This window comes from Saimiri boliviensis, chromosome 12 (assembly GCF_048565385.1).
Source record: "Saimiri boliviensis isolate mSaiBol1 chromosome 12, mSaiBol1.pri, whole genome shotgun sequence".
In the NCBI taxonomy this organism is placed as follows: Eukaryota; Metazoa; Chordata; class Mammalia; order Primates; family Cebidae; genus Saimiri; species Saimiri boliviensis.
This window is the reverse complement of record NC_133460.1, coordinates 106374062-106393376: the sequence shown is the minus strand read 5'-3', so window position 1 is coordinate 106393376 and position 19315 is coordinate 106374062. Positions and strand designations below refer to the sequence as shown.

The 19315-nt window shown below is 50.2% G+C and overlaps 1 protein-coding gene across 20 annotated transcripts in view; it reads right to left on the bottom strand.

Moving 5' to 3' along the window:
- The window catches only part of TACC2 (transforming acidic coiled-coil containing protein 2), a 254931-nt gene that overhangs the window by 90397 nt on the left and 145219 nt on the right, over positions 1-19315 (bottom strand). The window lies entirely within an intron of this gene.

Below are 19315 nucleotides of genomic sequence, written 5' to 3'. Positions count from 1 at the left end.
CTGCTGGAGAGAGTTCGTCTCTGTATAGGTGCAGGAGATTAGGGACACACACCTGGGAACCCCACTGTCCCCTCTTGCTCTACATCCAACAAACCTGCTTCCTGCGCTCCCAGCCGAGATTCATAACCGAATTCAAATGAACCTCTGATGGGTAAGTGGAAGACTCTTCCACATTTTCCCTGCTTTTCTTCACCCATAGGGTGGTGAGCCTAAAAGTATCTAAACTGTGGCCAAAAGCAAAAGAAAGTAACAACCAAATTGTTCAAAGCATTTTAAAATTGCCTCCAGCGCACTGTTTTCTAATTATGAGGCCATGGGCGTTTGGACGGGCTCTTTTGAGACTGCCACTTGAGGTCAGGTCGTTCCAGAGCTTCACCGGGACTGCCTTTCCACTGCTGCTAATCAGTATCAGTGTCAAACAGAATGCCAGGCGATCAACATCGCTTTCTGGGATGTAACAACATGAAATTTCCAGGAAACATTGAGAAGGTTTACTTTTGCATTTATATGAAAATAGCTAATGATTATGTCAATCTTGTAGGGAAGGTGGCTGTCAGGGGTGGCGTGACGAGGCGTGCTCTGGAAAGCACCTCCCGAGGAAGCCGTCACTCACTGTCAGCACTGGGTGTCACTTGGAGGCATAGATCCTGCAACCTGTTCATCGTGTTGCCATTCTCAGCACCCTGGGAGTTTGTTTCTCTGTCAGAAAACAGACCTCTTGGGCTCCATATGCAGGTGCGGGCCCAAAGAAGCTTACCACGTGGAGCTGAAACATCTGAAAGCTCTAACCTGGGATCCTACTGTTTTGAGAAAAGTGGCCCTTTCCCTGGGCACCTAGGGACTGGCCTTCAGCTAAGCCTGGTACTCAGAAAATACATAGGAGAAAAATGAGGAACCACAATCAGAAATCATCTGCCAGCCAGGCGCAGTGGCTCACACCTGTAATCTCAGCACTTTGGGAGGCCAAGGCAGACAGATCACAAGGTCAGGGGATCAAGTCCATCCTAACACTATGAAACCCTATCTCTGCTAAAAATACAAAAAAATTAGCCTAGCATGGTGGCATCACCTGTAGTCTTAGCTAATCGGGAGGCTAAGCCAGGAGAATTGCTTGAACCTGGGAGGCGGATATTGCAGTGAGCCGAGATCACACCACTGCACTCCAGCCTGGGTGACAGAGTGGGCTGGGGCTGAGACTCTGTCTCAGAAAACAAGGAAACAAAAATGTTTTTCAGATGATATGCAAAAACACAAGGCCATCTAAGTGTCCTTACCCTTAGTAGGTAGAGGTTCTGCTTCAATAACAAAATACGGCTTTGAAATGAGACCAGAGTTCAAATCCTGACTTCTCCCTCATTAACTGTGTGGCCTGAGCCAACTGTTTAATCATACCGAACCTTACTTCCTCAGCTGGCAAAAGAGGAAAAGCATCTATTTTGTAAGGGCATTGGAAAAATCAAATTAAATGCCATCTATGAATGCCTAGGACCAGGATTCTTCTTTAAAAGAAAAAAAATTGCCGGGCGTGGTGGCTCGAGCCTGTAATCCCAGCACTTTGGGAGGCCGAGGCGGGTGGATCACGAGGTCAAAAGATCGAGACCATCCTGGTCAACATGGTGAAACCCCATCTCTACTAAAAATACAAAAAATTAGCTGGGCATGGTGGCGCGTGCCTGTAATCCCAGCTACTCAGGAGGCTGAGGCAGGAGAATTGCCTGAACCCGGGAGGCAGAGGTTGCGGTGAGCCGAGATCACGCCATTGCACTCCAGCCTGGGTAACAAGAGCGAAACTCTGTCTCAAAAAAAAAAAAAAAAAAAAAAAAGAAGGGACAGGAGATTCCCCCCTACCCTCCTTCTCTGCTGTGTGAGGCAAGAAGGTGGCCATTTGCAAGCCAGGAAGAGAGCCTTCATCAAGAACCCACCCATGCTGGCACCCTGATCTCAGATTTCCAGCCTCCAGAACTGGAAGAAATCAGTGTTCCCTATTTAAGCCACCTAGGGAACCCCACCACTCCTAAGCATGGGCCTAATGAGACCCTGAACTCAAACAGCCCCTGGGGGGCCTTTAGACCACAGTCCACATATTCTAGGCCCCAGAAGACAGGCTAAGCCCGTTTAGACAGGCTCTACTGCAAACCTTCCTACAGACGTCCCCAGAGACACCCTAGAAACCTGGGGAAATCAAGGAATGCATCCATCATTTCTAAAAAGCGATTCAGCATATATTAATCCACCTATTATGTACCTGGCCTATAAATGGAGAACCAGCTTATTCTCACATTACTTAATGACACCTACCAGAAAGATCAGCAAACCCGGTAAATCCCCACAGCCAAAAGGTAAACTGTGTAGTACAGCCTCTTCACTCCCACTGAGGTTCCAGGGACTGAGCCATGGTCAGAAACTGCAAGTAGTTTGAAGCACCTCTGACACCCCAAGGAAAACAAATGTGAGTGGCTGCACCTTTGCCTCTGGCTTCAGGGAGTCTCCAGTTGCCATAGCAGCGAGACTCTCCAAACACTACCAATGGACCCCGAGCTGCTAATTAGCCCCAGCACACACACTCGGGAAAGTAGGTCAGATCACAGAAAAACCCATCTGGAGGAGCTAGGAATGTAAACACAGATGGAGAACGGGCTCCTCCAAGCCCTGCTCTTCACCACCACCCACAACACCATGGTGGGGAGTGGAGGAAGGCTGAACAAAACCCCAGGGACTTTTCTTCAGGGAGCTGAGTTTGAGACCAGCACTGGGCTCTCTCGAGTGTTACCTTGTTCCTCCATCGGAGGCCCCGCACGTCCACCCCCATGTCACACAACTCTGCACCCAACAGTGCCTGAACGCCCGAGCTCTGCACTGAGCTAGGCACGCTCACCGCCTTGCCGAAAATTCGAAGAGCTGGGAAGTTGTGCCCAGAATGCAGCACCCACACATCCATGTGAGCAGGGGACCTGTGAGCAGGGACAGCGCCTGGGCCCAGGTGAGAATGGTGTGGTGCTGGGCTTTTGCCACTCAGGCGTCACAGTCCCCCCATGGACGCTCTTTCCTGGGCTTTGGGGACACACTTTCACATCACTCAGTCTCGTTCCAAAAGTTGTCCATTGCCTTTGCAAGAAAGTCCCAATTGGACCTCCTTTGATCTGGCATTGGAGCATGGTGAGGTCCTCACTGTGGCATCACTGCTGAGAAGCTGTCCCCTCCTCAACTTCATCTCTCTCAATTCCTCCAGAAAGTCACATCCCAGCTCCCCCACGTCCCCAGAGGGGTCTGCTCCATGCCAGCCCCAGACTTCTTTCTTCCCACTCCTTCGGCTGCCTGCAGATGTATTCCTTGGTGCTGTCTTGCTGTGTTGGAGTCTCAGGTGTATCTGTGTCTGGCATCTCTGCTCTCCAGCCATGCAGGGTGCCCCAGGTATAGTCAGAGCCCCATCATGCTGCCCAAGACCTCAGAGGATGGGGAGAAGGTCCTGGCAAAAGCCCTCTGTTTTATGCTGAACAGAGAAAAGGCAGAAGATGGTTGTGTTTGTTTATTTCCAGCGGTAGAGATATTCTGTTAACCTCTCATGTGCCAGCATGAAATCTCACGTGCTCACCTTTGGGTGTCTGAGTGGTTTCTTGGGCTTAAACACAAGCTCTGGTGAAGCCCCATCTTTTCCAGAAGGTTCTCTTGTTCTCTCCTTGCAAAGGGCTGATCTGTTTACTGCATCTCTTTCTTACCACCTTCACCATATTTATACCTGAGACTGTTCAAAGTTGTTCACAAGCAAGGGCAGCTCTACAGGTGACTTCAGGGGGAAAAAAACCCTGTGGATTCAGTTATGGCAGAAGCAGAGGAGCTGGGGATTTTGCTATTAGACCCAGGGAGGTAACCCAGAATGTGCTAGAAAAGAAGTCAGTGAAGAGAGATGAGACTCACTTTTGTTTTTTGGGGTTTTGTTTTTGAGACCGAGTCTTGCTCAGTCGCCCAGGCTGGAGTGCAGTGGTGTGATCCTGGCTCACTGCCATCTCTGCCTCCCGAGTGCAAGCGATTCTCATGTCTCAGACTCCTAAGTAGCTAGGACCACAGATGCATACCACCACACCTGGCTAATTTTTGTATTTTTAGTAGAGATGGGTTTCGCCATGTTGCCCAGGCTGGTCTTGAATTCCTGGCCTCAAGCGATCCACCCACCTCAGCCTTCCAAAGTGCTGGGATTGCAAGTGTGAACCACCTGTAATCTCACGCCCAGTCAAAATTCACTTTTATGTTTAATGATTGAGAACATATTTGTAATCTTTGAATCCTATAGGAAAGCAGGGAGAAGGAGGGAAGGAGGAAGGGAGGCCAGTCCCCAAAAATCTCAGGGCTATACGAGAGTTGTTAGCATTAAGAATTCTCATCACATATGAAAAAAAAAATCAGTAACACAAATACCATGTTCATAAAGACTGAATAAGATCCTCAAAATCTTACTTTACCAAATTAATTCAGCTGTCTTTATTTATTTTAAACGTGCCATTGCTGGCTTGGTATTTCAGCTCTTTTGAGATGGAAATGGTAGGAGACACTCCTGAGGTAGCTTTTGTGAGCATATACCCTACCTAATGTCAAAAGGATTTACGCTCACAATTCAAGAGAACAAAGAAAATACAGGAAGAAAAGGTGGGTAAAAGCCAGAGGGAGTAAGGTGAGCCTGGAAGTCCCGACCTAAGCCCTTGCTGGGGTGGGCTGAGAGTCTGGCTCCAAGCTTCCCAATAGCTAAAGCAAAAAGGGCAACAGCTATGATCAGTTACCTGATTCGTAAAATCCAACAATTAAAAAAAAAAAAAAAAGACCATCCCCTGGGTAAGCAGCTTCTGTTGTGACTTTCTCAACATGCATTCTCCCATAAGCCCTTTATCAGAGGACTGTATGTATATGGTGGCTGATGCCTTCAGCAATGTCCTCCCACCAATATAATATTCCATTCCAGAGAGCTATGTCAGCACCCATGGCAGGAGCTCCTCAGCTCCCCTTACAATCAACAAAATCCAGAAACGACAAAGTTCCCAGGGATGCATTTCTAGTTGCTCCATCCTGCACTGAGGGTCCCCACCACTCAAATTTCCATGGTAACAAGTTACATAAGAGAATGCAAAGGGCAACATTAGGACGTCATCATCAGAGCAACCACTTATAGACTTGATCTTCCCTCACATGCTCCTCCTGTCTTCACACGTCTATTTTATTTGAGACAGGGTCTCACTCTGTCACCCAGGCTGGAGTGCAATGGTGCAGTCTCAGCTCACTGCAGCCTCAGCCTCCTGGGCTCAAGCGATCCTCCTGCCTTAGTTTCCCGAGTAGCTGGGACCACAGGCATGTGCCACATGCCAGGCTAATTTTTTGTAGTTTTTGTAGAGATGTGGTCTCACTATGTTGCTGAAGCTGGTCTCGAACTCCTGAGCTCAAGTGATCCACCCACCTCGCCCTCCCAAAGTACTGGGACTACAGATGTGAGCCACTATGCCCCATGATATCTTCACAAGTCTAGTCTCTGGCAGTCTCTTGCTGATTAAAGGGGCAAATATACAATGCCAACAACCAGGAAGCAAAACTGCAAACCTGGAAGGAGAAGGAGGATGTCATGGAGTCAAAGTGACAGCAGAGAATTTCTCAAAACCCACCCCAAAGCTGTAAGAAAGGACAGCTGGCATATTCAGACCTGTGAGCAACTGAAGAAGAGAAAGTCAGCCAGCATGACAGAAGGTGGCTTCAAAGAGAGACCGCGAAGATCAAAGAACCAGGAGAAGCCCTCAGAACTGTTTATGAAAAAGTGACCCTGTTGTGTAAGCTGCAGAAGTCCAGTGTGAAATGAAGAATATGCAGCTTTGAAAACCTGGCAAAAATACGCCCAAATCCTTTGTTCATTCTAAGCATTTAACGTATGGTTACCATTAAAGTCTACATTTTGTTAAATACCACGGCCAGCTAATTTTTGTATTTTTAGTAGAGACGGGGTTTCACCATGTTGGCCAGGATGGTCTCCATCTCTTGACCTCATGATCCACCTGCCACGGCCTCCCAAAGTGCTGGGATTACAGGTATGTGCCACTGCACCCGGCCAAAACGTTGATTTATTAAGTGGACTCATTTTAAATGGCCTTTCTCGGGTAACAATTTCCTTTGGATAACCCAGATGTCCTTCCTGTAACTACCTTTATAGACTGGGTTTAAGGTCACAGGCAAAAATCAAGAGGGCGGTCCACAGCAGACACATGGCCAAATAAACTCTCAACCTCCAAAGTTCAGGCTCCTACTTAGAAAGCCCCTTCCATCCTAAACCTGGTAAAAGAGCCAATGCGCTCACCTAAGCCAGGTGGCTGCATCTGTCTAGGATCAAACACATAACCAGTGCTCGCCATCTTTCTTCTAAGGAAACTATTTCCAGGAGGAACAGAAAATTCAGTTGGCACCACAAAAAATGTTTTGGTTCTTGTTTAAAGAGGTTTAATATTGCATTTGGTTTGAATGTTGATGTGTTAATCCACTGAGTTCCTCTACAGTTTAAAGTCACTGGTTTTAGAGGCTACTTTGTACTAGGAATAAAAGACCTTTTAAGGAAAACATTTGGGTGTAAACAGAGATGGGGTCTCCCAGATGCCAAAATCAACAGCAACAGTCTGAGGTCAGACTGGAGAAGCAGATTGAGAAGGGCGGGTCTGTGCCTCTGCAGTGGGAGGGGCTCCCCTCAGTGGCCCCGTGGTGGGGATGCCTCTGAGATGGAAGTACAGACAGCAAATTCAGAACCTCCACGCCTCTCAGTCCTTCCCTCATTTTGAGCAGAGAGAGCAGCTACCTGCGACTGCCCTGGGGTGAATCTACAGCACCTGGGGTGAGTTTCTTCCCACGCCTGTCAGCAGCAGTCGAGACAGAACCTGGCACAGGGCTGCCCTACTTGTGAGCCAGGCAGCAAAAACCAGGCGCTGAGGCTCAGAACTGCTGACTCAAGGCTCCGTGAAGGAACAGAAATCCAGAACGCCGGGCCAGAAATAGCATCCATGAGCATCTATTGATAGCATAAAGTCCGTGGGCAGAGTAAGTGAATGAGCGTGTCAGCATGGGTGGGTGTGTGTGCGCGCTGGCATGTGTGTGTGCGCCTGCATGTGTGTTACCAAGCCCTAAAAATATTTCCCTCTTTCCATAATCATCCGAGAGGCCCTGTCAGTGTGATTCCCTCTACACCCTGCCTAACTGTGGCCAGCTGCAATTAATATATAATCCTGTCGGAGGCTAAGAGATTTATTTTTCCTAAATTCTCAAATCTTTAGCAATTGATGTGTACATGGGAAGAAAATCTTCCCCTGACAACAGACTAACCAAATTCCTGCTTCATCTTTGCTGAGTTTGTGGAATTGTGACAGAGAGCTAGACACAGGCATGACAAGGTTTTTTTAACAGCTTGCAGAGGTTTTAGGCATCATTTGGCAAAAAATAAATGCATGGCATATTTACATATTTTTCGCATCTCTTTAAACTAGGAAGACATGAAGGGTTGCTACTTTGCATAAGCATTTCCCCTGTGCAGTGACTGCCTGCCTCAGAACCTACCTGTGCCTGTGATCTCAAACACAGTTCATGCACACACCCATGCTCCAGTCCTAGCAGCAGCGAGGTTGGCTCCAAGGAGGGAGCCTGGCCGGGCATCAGGCCCTTGGACATATGAATGGAGAAATGGGTAGACCCAGCTGTACTTGCAGACAGAGGAGAAAGGCAGAAACCCAAACTGTTTCCAGCTGAGGCCAGGGCTGAAGGCAACTCAAGGAGGTCCTCCCTGGGATGAGCCGTTCCAGGGCTGCAAAGAGACCCCAGGTACCACATGCAGAGCCCAGAGCCAGCTCTCCAGTCTCCCTGACCTCAACAATCTCCCTAGCAGCAGATCTTGTTTGTTTTCGTGATTGGTGGAGGGGTGGGAAGACAGGTTGGGTGCTCAGCAGTAAGGTTTGCATTAAACTCACTTCCTCAGACAGCTAAGTCAAAAAGATGAACGGGTAACAACGGACATTTTGCGCTCACTGGCATCCTAAAACTGACCCTGAAAAGTGATTGGATCCTCTGTGCTTCTGTTTTCTCATCTATGCAATGAAAATAATAACAGTCCTTCTTCCAAACATGAAGGTTGCAAGGTTTAAATGAGATAATATATGAAAAAGCCTCAGGCACTGCAGTGCCAGCTTATAGCAAGTGCTCAAGGCATGTTTAGCTGCAGCTGCTGCTGTGGCTGTTTTGTGGAAAAATAAGAAATCACTTTGGCCTGGGGTGGAGACTTGGTGTCGCTGTTTCACTCTCTCACAGCCTCTCTGGGACCTCAAGCCCAGAGCTCTTCAATCAGGCAGAGGAGTGAGAGGCTGGCAGGCTTCCTGGGGGAGTCCACAGGGATGACCCAACCCAAATAGTTCCCGTCACAGCTTTGGCCTCAGAGCTTGGGACCGCAGCCAGTGTTCCAACTTTGTTGGGCTTCAGTCTTCCCATCTATAAAATGGGCACAATAAAAATATCTGCCTGATGGGACTGGTATGCGCATTAAACAAGACGAAATATGTATCAGGCCAGGCTCTATGGCTCATGCCTGTAATCCCAGCACTTTGGGAGGCTGAGACGGGAGGATCACCTGATGTCAGGAGTTTAAGACCAGCCAGGCCAACATGATGAAACCCTGTCTTTACTAAAAATACAAAACTTAGCCAGTCGTGGTGACCTATGCCTATGATCCCATCGACTCGATAGGCTGAGGCAGGAGAATCGCTTCAACCTGGAAGGCACAGCCTGCAGTGAGCCAAGATCACACCACTGCACTCCAGTCTGGGCAACAGAGCAAGTAAGACTCCATCTCAAAAAAAAAAAAAAAAAGAGAGAAAGAAAGAAAGATAGATCAGAAGCACTGCTCTCAGTGCCTGATACGTAGAAAGTATTCAGTAAAGGCCAGGTGTTGTCACAATAATAAAGTAAGAAAACTACAGCCACTCGGTGATGCTCCAGGGAAACCTGAAACCCAATCCCAGCCAGAGCCTATTACATTGCTCTCCACCCTTTTCTCCACAAGGTCCCAGGCCCCACCCTGAGTCCTGCCAAACAGCGTTGCAACAGTCAGCGTGCTGGTCTCAGAGAGTGAGGATACAGGATGGCCCTGCCCTCTTCCCCCGCTATGTCAGTCTGGACAGAGGCACTGCGGGCACCACACGCCAACCTCGGGACAACCTGCCGCCTCTTGGAAATGAAGCAGAGACGATGCACCAGGGAATCATGCATTCAAGTCAGCCGTGTCAACACGCACGTATGGAATGGAATGGAACAGAGTATCACTGCAGCCCACCAGGGGAAGCTCAGTGCCAATCAGGGACACATATGGGGTTAGGTTAGCACATGTGCACTGGCCACAACATTAAGCTTCTCCTCGTGGTTTGAGCAAAGCTGCTCTGGTCAGGCTGCAGGTCCTCCGACCCGGAAGACTTGTCGAACACTGAGCTACATCCTTCATTTGCATCCACTATATTCTTTCATTTTCATTTGCTTCTTTCTTTTTGTTGTTGTTGCTTGATCTTCCATCCTTCTTTAAGAAATCATTCCGCTTTTGTTCGCTGGCTTTTAGCCCCATTATCTAAACACAAGAAAGGCAGGCAGGACCTTGTCATTCTTTCTGCATAGCCAGGCTATGATGCTCAGCGAGATGAGTAGACAGAGACAGGGGCAGGGACACCGAGGTGGGGCACAAGGTGGGCAAGTCATCCCCACAAAAACCCACCATCCTTTGCCTCTTAGCCCAGGAGAATACTCCAGGGTGCCCATGTTGGTGGAATCACGTGGGGAATTGCACCCTCTGGCCCTGGGCCCCAGCCTTGAGCAGGAAAGGGAGGAAATGCTGGTGCTGAGCCTGAGGCCCTGGGCAACGTGCCCCAGCAAGCCCCTGCCCAGGGTCACAGCCCAGCCTGGGAGTAGACACCTCTGCCCTGTCACCCTCATAGTGTGGCCCATGTTGCAGGGTCACCACTGTATCCCCAGCACTTGCCATCAGCCTTGCATACAGCAGATGCTCATTAAAAGCTGGTGAGTGAATGAATGAATGCAAGCCACAAAGACAGACCCAGACCCTCTCCATCCCCACAGCCACTGCTTTAGCTCAGGCTCCCACCGGGACCACAGTAACAGCCTCTCCATGGCCCTAGGACCTCTGGCCTCTCCTCTATCCACCCTCGTCCTCGCTACCACAGGCATTTCCCCAAACTAAATTCCATCCTGACTCTCCTCTGCTTGAAAAGAAAAGACACGGCCGGGCGCGGTGGCTCAAGCCTGTAATCCCAGCACTTTGGGAGGCCGAGGCGAGTGGATCACGAGGTCAGGAGATCGAGACCATCCTGGTCAACATGGTGAAACCCCGTCTCTACTAAAAATACAAAAAATTAGCTGGGCATGGTGGTGCGTGCCTGTAATCCCAGCTACTCAGGAGGCTGAGGCAGGAGAATTGCCTGAACCCAGGAGGCGGAGGTTGCGGTGAGCCGAGATCGCGCCATTGCACTCCAGCCTGGGTAACAAGAGCAAAACTCCGTCTCAAAAAAAAAAAAAAAAAAAAAAAAAAACAGAAAAGACACGTTTCTTCACACTTCTTGGGCACCAGCAAATTCCGCGGTCCGGCTGCAGCCCCTCCAAAGCGGCTGAGGACCACCACCCGACCGCCACACCTACCTCCAGTTGCTCCCCACTGACCCACTGCCTGAACCTGCCAGGCCTCGCCACAGCCCCAAGCTTTGGCACATTCAGTTCCTCCTCGCTGAAGCACTTTTGCCCTTCTTTACCCTCAGCAAACACCTAGTCATGCTGCAAAACTCATTGGCGATGCTGCCTCCTCTGGGAAGCCTTCCCCGCTTCTCCAGGCAGAGTCAGGTGCTCTCGTCTTGAGTCTTTTGTTCTCAGCTCAGTTGGAGAGTTTACCGTGTTGTATTATGTTCAGTTTATCACGCTGTATTGTTCTGTTTCCAGAGCAGCTGTCTCTGTCTGCCTCCTTTTCCCCATCACTGCTAGAAGCTGGAGATGGGGGGCGGGGGGCGGTGTTACTGTTAATTCAGTGCCTCTTGTCAAACACTGAGATACGTTCTTCATATACATTTACTACTCACAATAACCCCCAAGAGGTGGGTACTACTAACCTCAACCTAAAGAGGCGTAAACCAAGGCTCAGAGTAGTCAGGTAACTTACCCCACATCACACAACTGGTGAACAGGCCAAGGGGCATGTCTTTCCAACTTCATGCTCCTTCCCCTGTGCCACGTTATGAATAGTCCGTGGCACAGAATCAACCAGGATGTATCTGCTGAGAGGCTGGCAGGCTGGCAGGATCAAAAAAATGCAAACAAAGCAGAAGAGAGGACCCAGGAAGGCTGCATGACTCCACCTAGACTCCAGCGCTCAGCGTGTCCTGCCAGTGAAGTATTAAACTGACTCATCAACATGGGCAGGCACTCAGGCATGGAGGGGTCCCGAGCCGCACATGCTGGTGCCACATCCCATCCCACCTGCCTCCCAGAGCCCTGCCTCCCTTGGTTTGGGGGTCTGTTTCTCCACCTCCTTTTGGGGCAGCCTGTAAACAGCCGTCTCCCAGCCACCCCTCTTTGTGCATGTCCACTGGGTCTGAGGGCTGGAGAGCACGCACTTGGCTTGGCAGGAAAGCGGCCTCCTGGAGTGGAAGCACCTAAAACCATCCAGTGGCAGCTGAGGGCTGTCCCTGGGCCGCCGTGCTGGGGGAAAGAGGTGGGCTCCTAGCCTCAGCTGCCCCTATGTGGGGCAAGCAGGGCCCCCGCACCGCCCTGGAGCCTTCCACGCAGCACTGCAGTACTGAGCACATCTGGCCACGCCCCCACAGACTCCTGCCCTTCCCTGGGCCCCATCTGCTCCTCCCGGAGACCCGCATCAGGGTGGGATCCCTTCCAGGCTGCTCTAGGGGCCGTGGGACTGCAGCCCAGATGGCGTCACAAGCTGAAGCCTTGCAGCTTCTCCCAGCTGTGCCCCCAGAGGAGGGCCGAGGAGCCCTGCTGCCTCCGCCTCTCCTTCCCCTCCCCTCCCAGCTGCCGAGCTGGGCCCACGGGACTGAGGGGCCACCTTCTAACTGATGACCTCTGCTCTTGCTCTTCGGGCTGAAGCCAGGGTGGCCCAGCACCTGCCCCATTGCAGCTCACATTCGGGAGACTGAGCAGGACCCAGGGGGCCCATCGATGCCTCCGCGTGTCTCACTGGCTGGCAACGTGGCTCGGTGGAGTTATGCTCAGTCTGCCCTGGACCCAGTGGGCCTTAGAGGCAAGAGAACAATGGAAACGTGGCCTCTGTCACCAAGCCACGATGCCATGAGACCGCAGAGACCCTCAGCCCGACAACCCAGCCCTTTGCCCCAGTGACACAGAGAGGCTCATCCGGACCCCACCTGCGAGGCCAAGTGCTGCGTGCGGAGCGGGCTGGCGAACCGGCCCCGGTGCGAAGATACACGGTGTTTGCCAAGGGAGGCACTTCTCTAACTTGGCGGAGGGAATGGGGGGTTTCTGCCCTTCCCTCCGGAGCAGGAAAAGCTCTCAGGTCTTGGGGAAGTGTTGACAGAGGGAAGGGGGCAATTTGGGGCAGGCTGCCCGAGGCGAGTGGGCCAGGAGCGTGGAGGCGTCTCACCCGAAAGCCTGAAGAGCCACGGCCACAGCCCCCACGGCCATGGCTCGGGCCAGCATTTCTCAAGGTGCTGTCTCCTGGGCGTCCTGCCCCAGCACCAGGGCTTCGGCTTCCTCCCTCAAGAAGCTCAGCTGCTTCTCCCGTCCCGCTTCTCCCAGGGCCAACCAGACAGCCCTCGGCCAGCTTTCCGAGTCACCAATTCTTAGGGGCCAGCTGTCTGCAGCAGGGAGTGAGAGGCCAGCCCTGAAGAGAGATGCCATCTGCGCGGCTCACACCCCTCTCAGCTCATGTCCCACACTCCAGGCTCTTTGCCACAAGCCCCCAGAGGTCAGCTGCGGTGGCCTTGGTGAGGTGAGGGTTCTCAGCTTCTATTCCTGGAAATTTTTATTATCAGACCCCTTGCCTGGCCTCAGCCTCAAGCAACTCTCCAAAGAGCTGACAGCTCAGGAAATGTCATGGTGACCTGCTGACCCCACAAGGCTCAGGAGGCTATGCCGGAGGAGAAAGGGAGGCCCCGGCAGAAGCGTGGCCAGGCAGCGATGGTCTCCCTCCAGGCAGAGTAGGAGGCAGAGACTCGAAGCTCTCTCTCCTTCCCAGATCGTCTTTTCTCCCTCTCGAAGTCACATCTGTTCTCCCCAGGGCCTGTGGCCTAATGACTACCAGTGAGCGTGGGGGAGGGGAGTGTGAGGACTCCTGGAGAAAAGCTATTTGCACTGGAAATGTGGGATTGTGTCATCATTTCCGAAGCAGCCGTGAGAGGCAGGAAGAGGTAGCAGGAAGTCACCCAGCATGTTTGCAAGAACAGAGCATCTGTCGATTCTGTAACAAGTGCCCTGGGCTGTCTTTGTCACTGCACCAGGTCTCACAGCCTCACTGCTCCCCTCCAAGCCCAAAGAGAGAAGGCAAAGCCACAGATGTGGCCGGCACCGCAGCTGCCTGCGCTTAAAAGGCGTGCTGGCTCCAGCGGAAGACGCCTGGCTGGAGGTGGGAACCCAGGGAGGATGCACTTCCAAATCATGAGTCCAACCAAGACCTCAAATTCTGGCTCAGGGCTGGGCACGGTGGCTCACACCTGTAGTCCCAGCACTTTGGGAGGCCAAGGCAGTTGGATCATCTGAGGTCAGGAGTTCGAGACCAGCCTGACCAATATGGTGAAATCCCATTTCCACTAAAAATACAAAAGCTAGCCAGGTATGGTGGCGGGTGCCTGTAATCCCCAGCTACTCGGGAGGCTGAGGCAGAAGAATCACTTAAACCTGGGAGGCAGAAGTTGCAGTGAGATGAGATTGTGCCATTGCACTCCAGCCTGGGCTACAAGAGTGAAACTCCGTCTCAAAAAATAATAATAATAAAATTCTGGCCCAGGCTGGGTGAATAATGACTTCCATTTCAGTGAAATGTTCAACCTTCCATTTGTGGAAACTTGCTTTCAAAACCTCCAGGAACTCATCCGAAGGGAAGAAACACAGTTTATTGGATCCCTGGATCCAGGCCACGGCCCCATGGCTGAAAGCAGCTGTGGAGAGAGTTGAGGTGGAAAGTAGACTGAAGACAATGATAGAACCACAGCTGTCCCGGAGCTCCAGGAAATGGGGCCTCAATCCTAAAACCACTCCTGCCTGGGCAGGCAGCCAGCCAGATCTTTAACAACGCAAATCCCATCATATCACTTACGGCCTTGGGGCTTCTGGACGCTCTTAAAAGAAAGCCCAAGGAGCCCATGACCAAAGCTGCTACAATCAGAGCAATGAAACAATGTAGTATTGGATTATGACCCACACAATGAAACAAATATCCAGGAGTCCATGCAGAGATAAATACATGATTGAATAATAAATGGAAGAGACAAATCTCCAGAGCAGAAAAACTCTAATCATTTCTGTAGAGGCTCTGCCCTAGCAGAGGAGGAGGGTAACTCTCCACCCCTTAAGTATGCACATAGTAACTTTCTTCCACAGACTGTAGTACTGAAAGGGGTTTAAAAAAAAAAAAAAAAAAAAAAAAGGAACCTGGCCAGGTGTGGTGGCTCACGCCTGTAATCCCAGCACTGTGGGAGGCCGAGGCGGGAGGATCACTTGAGGTTGGGAGCTTGGTGAAACCCTGACTCCACTACAAATACAAAAATTAGCTGGGTGTGGTGGCAGGAGCCTGGGCAGGACGGTACCTATCTTCCCGACCTCTGTGTCCTGTCCCTAGCACAGTGATTGGCCCAGAGTAACCCCGAGCTCATGCTGCTGCATGCTCAGATGTGTAAATTAATGAACGTCAGAAGCAACCCACATACAGCAGGCTCCAGGGCTAAAGGTGAGAGTGTGCCCTCTATGACAGGTTGAGAGCTGTGAGCCCAGCTGACCTCAGAATAAAGGTCACAGAGCAAATGGGTACCATTTGTGCCTGCTGGTGCCAGGAGGCATCAGGGATGCTCCCGGAGCCCAAGACTGCATCAGCAAAGGTCTGGAGGTTGACGTTTTTATTTTAGATTTCATCAGAAATCTACTCTAGCCCTTGGATAAGCTTCTTTAAAAAAAAAAAAAAAAATGAGGTATAACTTACATACTCCTCCTCCACCTGCTCTACAGGCTTCAGTCCTGCCCACAAGGAGGCAGCCCTGACCACTCCCCATAGCAATACTTGGAGGGGGCAGCTGAGGTCCCTGCCGCGGGCTTCAAGTGACCCCCGGCGCCTCCCCTGGGCACACATGTGCTGGGATCTACGTTCCCTCTGGTCTCTGCCCATGTACCCTGGTCTGGCTGGGCCCAGGCTCGGGCACAGGGGCCTGTGTAGATCGTACGCACCACCGAGTGCCTTCACCACAGCTTGTCTCTTGCCTGCCACTGTGCCAATCAGCGACGGCGCCGTGCCTGCCTCCCGCCGCCGGCTGTGCGGTCCCGGGGCCTCCTTTCTTGGGGCCCGTGTAAATATGTACATTTCTCAGGCCAGGGCCAGCAGGGGCTGCCAGAGCCTGTTTTTCATGCGATGACACTTGGACAATATCTTTTCAAAGGTATTTGGATAATAATGAAATAAAACTGTTTTTGAACCTGCAAAAAAAAAAAAAAAATGAGGTATAACTTACATACCAAAAAAACATACCTCCAGCTACTCAGGAGGCTGAAGCAGGAGAATTGCTTGAGCCTCGGGGGCAAAGGTTGCAGTAAGTGGAGATCGCACCACTGGACTCTAGCCTGGGCAACAGAGGGAAACTCTGTCCCCAAAAAAAAAAAGTAGCCGAGCACGGTGGCTCAAGCCTGTAATCCCAGCACTTTGGGAGGCCGAGGCGGGTGGATCATGAGGTCAAGAGATCGAGTCCATCCTGGTCAACATAGTGAAACCCCGTCTCTACTAGAAATACAAAAAAGTAGCTGGGCATGGTGGCGCATGCCTGTAATCCCAGCTACTCAGGAGGCTGAGGCAGGAGAATGGCCTGAACCCAGGAGGCGGAGGTTGCGGTGAGCCGAGATCGCGCCATTGCACTCCAGCCTGGGTAACAAGAGCGAAACTCCGTCTCAAAAAAAAAAAAAAAAAAGTAACTGTACAGTGGAGACACCAACAAACATGACCTCAGCCAAGCAACTGAGGTCAATGTCAGCAGTGTATGTCATGTTAATAGTATGTACCCTCGACAGGACGTGATGAAAATGGCACTTGATCTCTGTTCTTCCTCCCCAAACCCACAGGCCCAGTTCAATCATGAGAAGAGCAACAGGCAAATTCCAACAGTGGAACATCCTACAAAATACCTGACCAGAACTCCTCCAACTGTCAAGGTCACCAAAAACAAGGCAAGTTGGGCCGGGCGCGGTGGCTCAAGCCTGTAATCCCAGCACTTTGGGAGGCCGAGGCGGGTGGATCACGAGGTCAAGAGATCGAGACCATCCTGGTCAACATGGTGAAACCCCGTCTCTACTAAAAATACAAAAACTAGCTGGGCATGGTGGCACGTGCCTGTAATCCCAGCTACTCAGGAGGCTGAGGCAGGAGAATTGCCTGAGCCCAGGAGGCGGAGGTTGCGGTGAGCCGAGATCGTGCCATTGCACTCCAGCCTGGGTAACAAGAGCGAAACTCCGTCTCCCAAAAAAAAAAAAAAAAAGGCAAGTCTAAGAAGAAACTGCCACAACCAAGAGGCAGCTACGGAAACAAAATGGAAATGTGGTGTCCTGGATGGGATCCAGGAACAGAAAAACGACATTAGGAAAAACGAAGGAAACTATTATCAACTATTGTCTTAGTCAATTTTCTATTGCTTATAACAGAATACCTGAAAGTGGATGACTTATTAAGAAAAGCAGTTGATTTCTTACAGTTACGGAGTCTGAGAAGTCAAAGGTCAAGGGGCTGCATCTGGTGAGGGCCTTCTTGCTGGTGGGGACTCTGCCGAGTCTGGAGGTGCTGCAGGGCATCCTATAATGAGGGGGCTGGGCGCACTAGCTCAGGTCTTTCTTCCTTTTCCTATAAAGCCACCGGTCCCACTCCCATAATAACCCAGCAATCCATTAATCCATGAATGGATTAACCCATTCATGAGTGCAGAGCTTCATGACCCAATCACCTCTTAAAGGCCTCACCTCTCAATACTGCCATGGTGGGGGCTAAGTTTCAACATGAGTTTTGGAGGCGACAAATACTCAAACCATAGCAACTATAGACTTTAGTCATTATAATAAAGATATATCAATTTATCAATAACAATTTTTTTTTTTTTTTTTTTTAGATGGAGCCTTGCTCTGTTACCCAGGTTGGAGTGCAATGGTGCAATCTCGGCACACCGCAACCTCTACCTCCCAGGTTCAAGCGATTCTTGTGCCTCAGTCTCCCAAGCAGCTAAGATTACAGGCGCCTGCCATCACATCTGGCTAATGTTTTTGTATTTTTCATGGAGACAGGGTTTCACCATGTTGGCCAGGCTGGTCTTGAACTCCTGACCTCATGTGATCTGCCCATCTTGGCCTCCCAAAGTTCTGGGATTACAGGCCTGAGTCACCACACCCAACCAATAATGGTTTATTAATTGTACCAAATTACCTTACTATCATTAAAATGTTAATAACAGAAACTGTGTGCTCAGAAAAATGGGAACTTTCGACACTGTCTTCTCTATCTTTCTGTAAATCTAAACTATTCTTTTTAAAACTCTATTAATAAAAAAATTCTATCAAAGGAAACAAAAGATAAAGGCCTCAGTCCTTCCTGCCACTCACTGCGTGGCAGCCACCTGGCCCTGCCCACTGGGCCACCTTGCTCTCCTTTCAACTGGGCTCCCGTGCTCTGCCTTCTCTTCCCTCAGGGTCCATGCACGTGCTGTTCCTCCTCAGCAATATCTATTCTCTCCCCAGCATCTTCAGCGCCCCCAGTCCAGCCCATGCATAAACACAGTCAGCTTAAGCTCTCAGTTGCTTCCCTGGGAAGCCATCCTCAGCTACGCAGACCAAGTGAGTTGTGGGTCGCACCCACCCAGGGTGCTATACTTCTCCCCCAGTAACTGATCGCACCACGTCTGTCTTCTCCAGCACTGGATGCTCCTCAAGGGCAGGACGGTACCTATCTTCCCGACCTCTGTGTCCTGTCCCTAGCACAGTGATTGGCCCAGAGTAACCCCGAGTTCATGCTGCTGCATGCTCAGATGCGTAAATTAATGAACGTCAGAAGCAACCCACATACAGCAGGCTCCAGGGCTAAAGCGGAGAGTGTGCCCTCTATGACAGGTTGAGAGCTGTGAGTCCAGCTGACCTCAGGAATGAAGGACACAGAGCAAATGGGTACCATTTGTGCCTGCTGGTGCCAAGAGGCATCAGGGATGCTCTCGGAGCCCAAGACTGCATCAGCAAAAGGTCTGGAGGTTGACGTTTTTATTTTAGATTTTACCAGAAATCTACTCTAGCCCTTGGATAAGCTGCTGCTTCTTTCTTTCTTTCTTTCTTTTTTTTTTTTTTTTAAAGTGAGGTATAACCTACATATCAAAAAATAGTAAAATTCACTCTTTTTAGGTATATAGTTCCACAAATTTTACAAAACATTTCCATCACCCCCACAAAGATCTCTCATACCCATTTGTAGTCAATACAAATCCCAGCCCCTGGCACCCACTGATCTGTTTTCCATTTCTTATTGTTTTGCCTTTTCCAGAACCTCTTCTAGGTGGAATCAAGTAGAATGAAGTCCTTTGAGTCCAGCCTTCTCAAAAGCCTAATGCATTTGAGATTCATCAATTTAGTTGCAGGAATCAGTAGCTTTTTTCCTTTTTTATGGGTTAGTAATAATCCTTAGCATAGACGTACCACAATGTTGATCCTTTCACCAGTGGTTAGACACCTGGGTTGTTTCAAATTTGGGGCAATTATGAAGAATACATGCATATGAGTTTTTAGGTAGACATATATTTTCATCTTTCATAGGTAAATAGCTAAAAGTGTGATTGCTGGGTCATATGGTGGATTTATGTCAATCTTTATAAAAATATGAGGGGCAGAATATTTGAGAAGAGTAATTGTATTTCTTTCTCCAACACATTTTTGTTGAGCACCTATTATGTCCAAGGCAAACCAAGGGTGTTTCCCCAAACACCTGGGGATGTTCCTGCTCCCAACCTCTGCTTGTGCTATCTCACCAGCAGAAAAGCAGAACTCCCATTCATTTCCTTGTCCCTGGGCCAAGGATTAT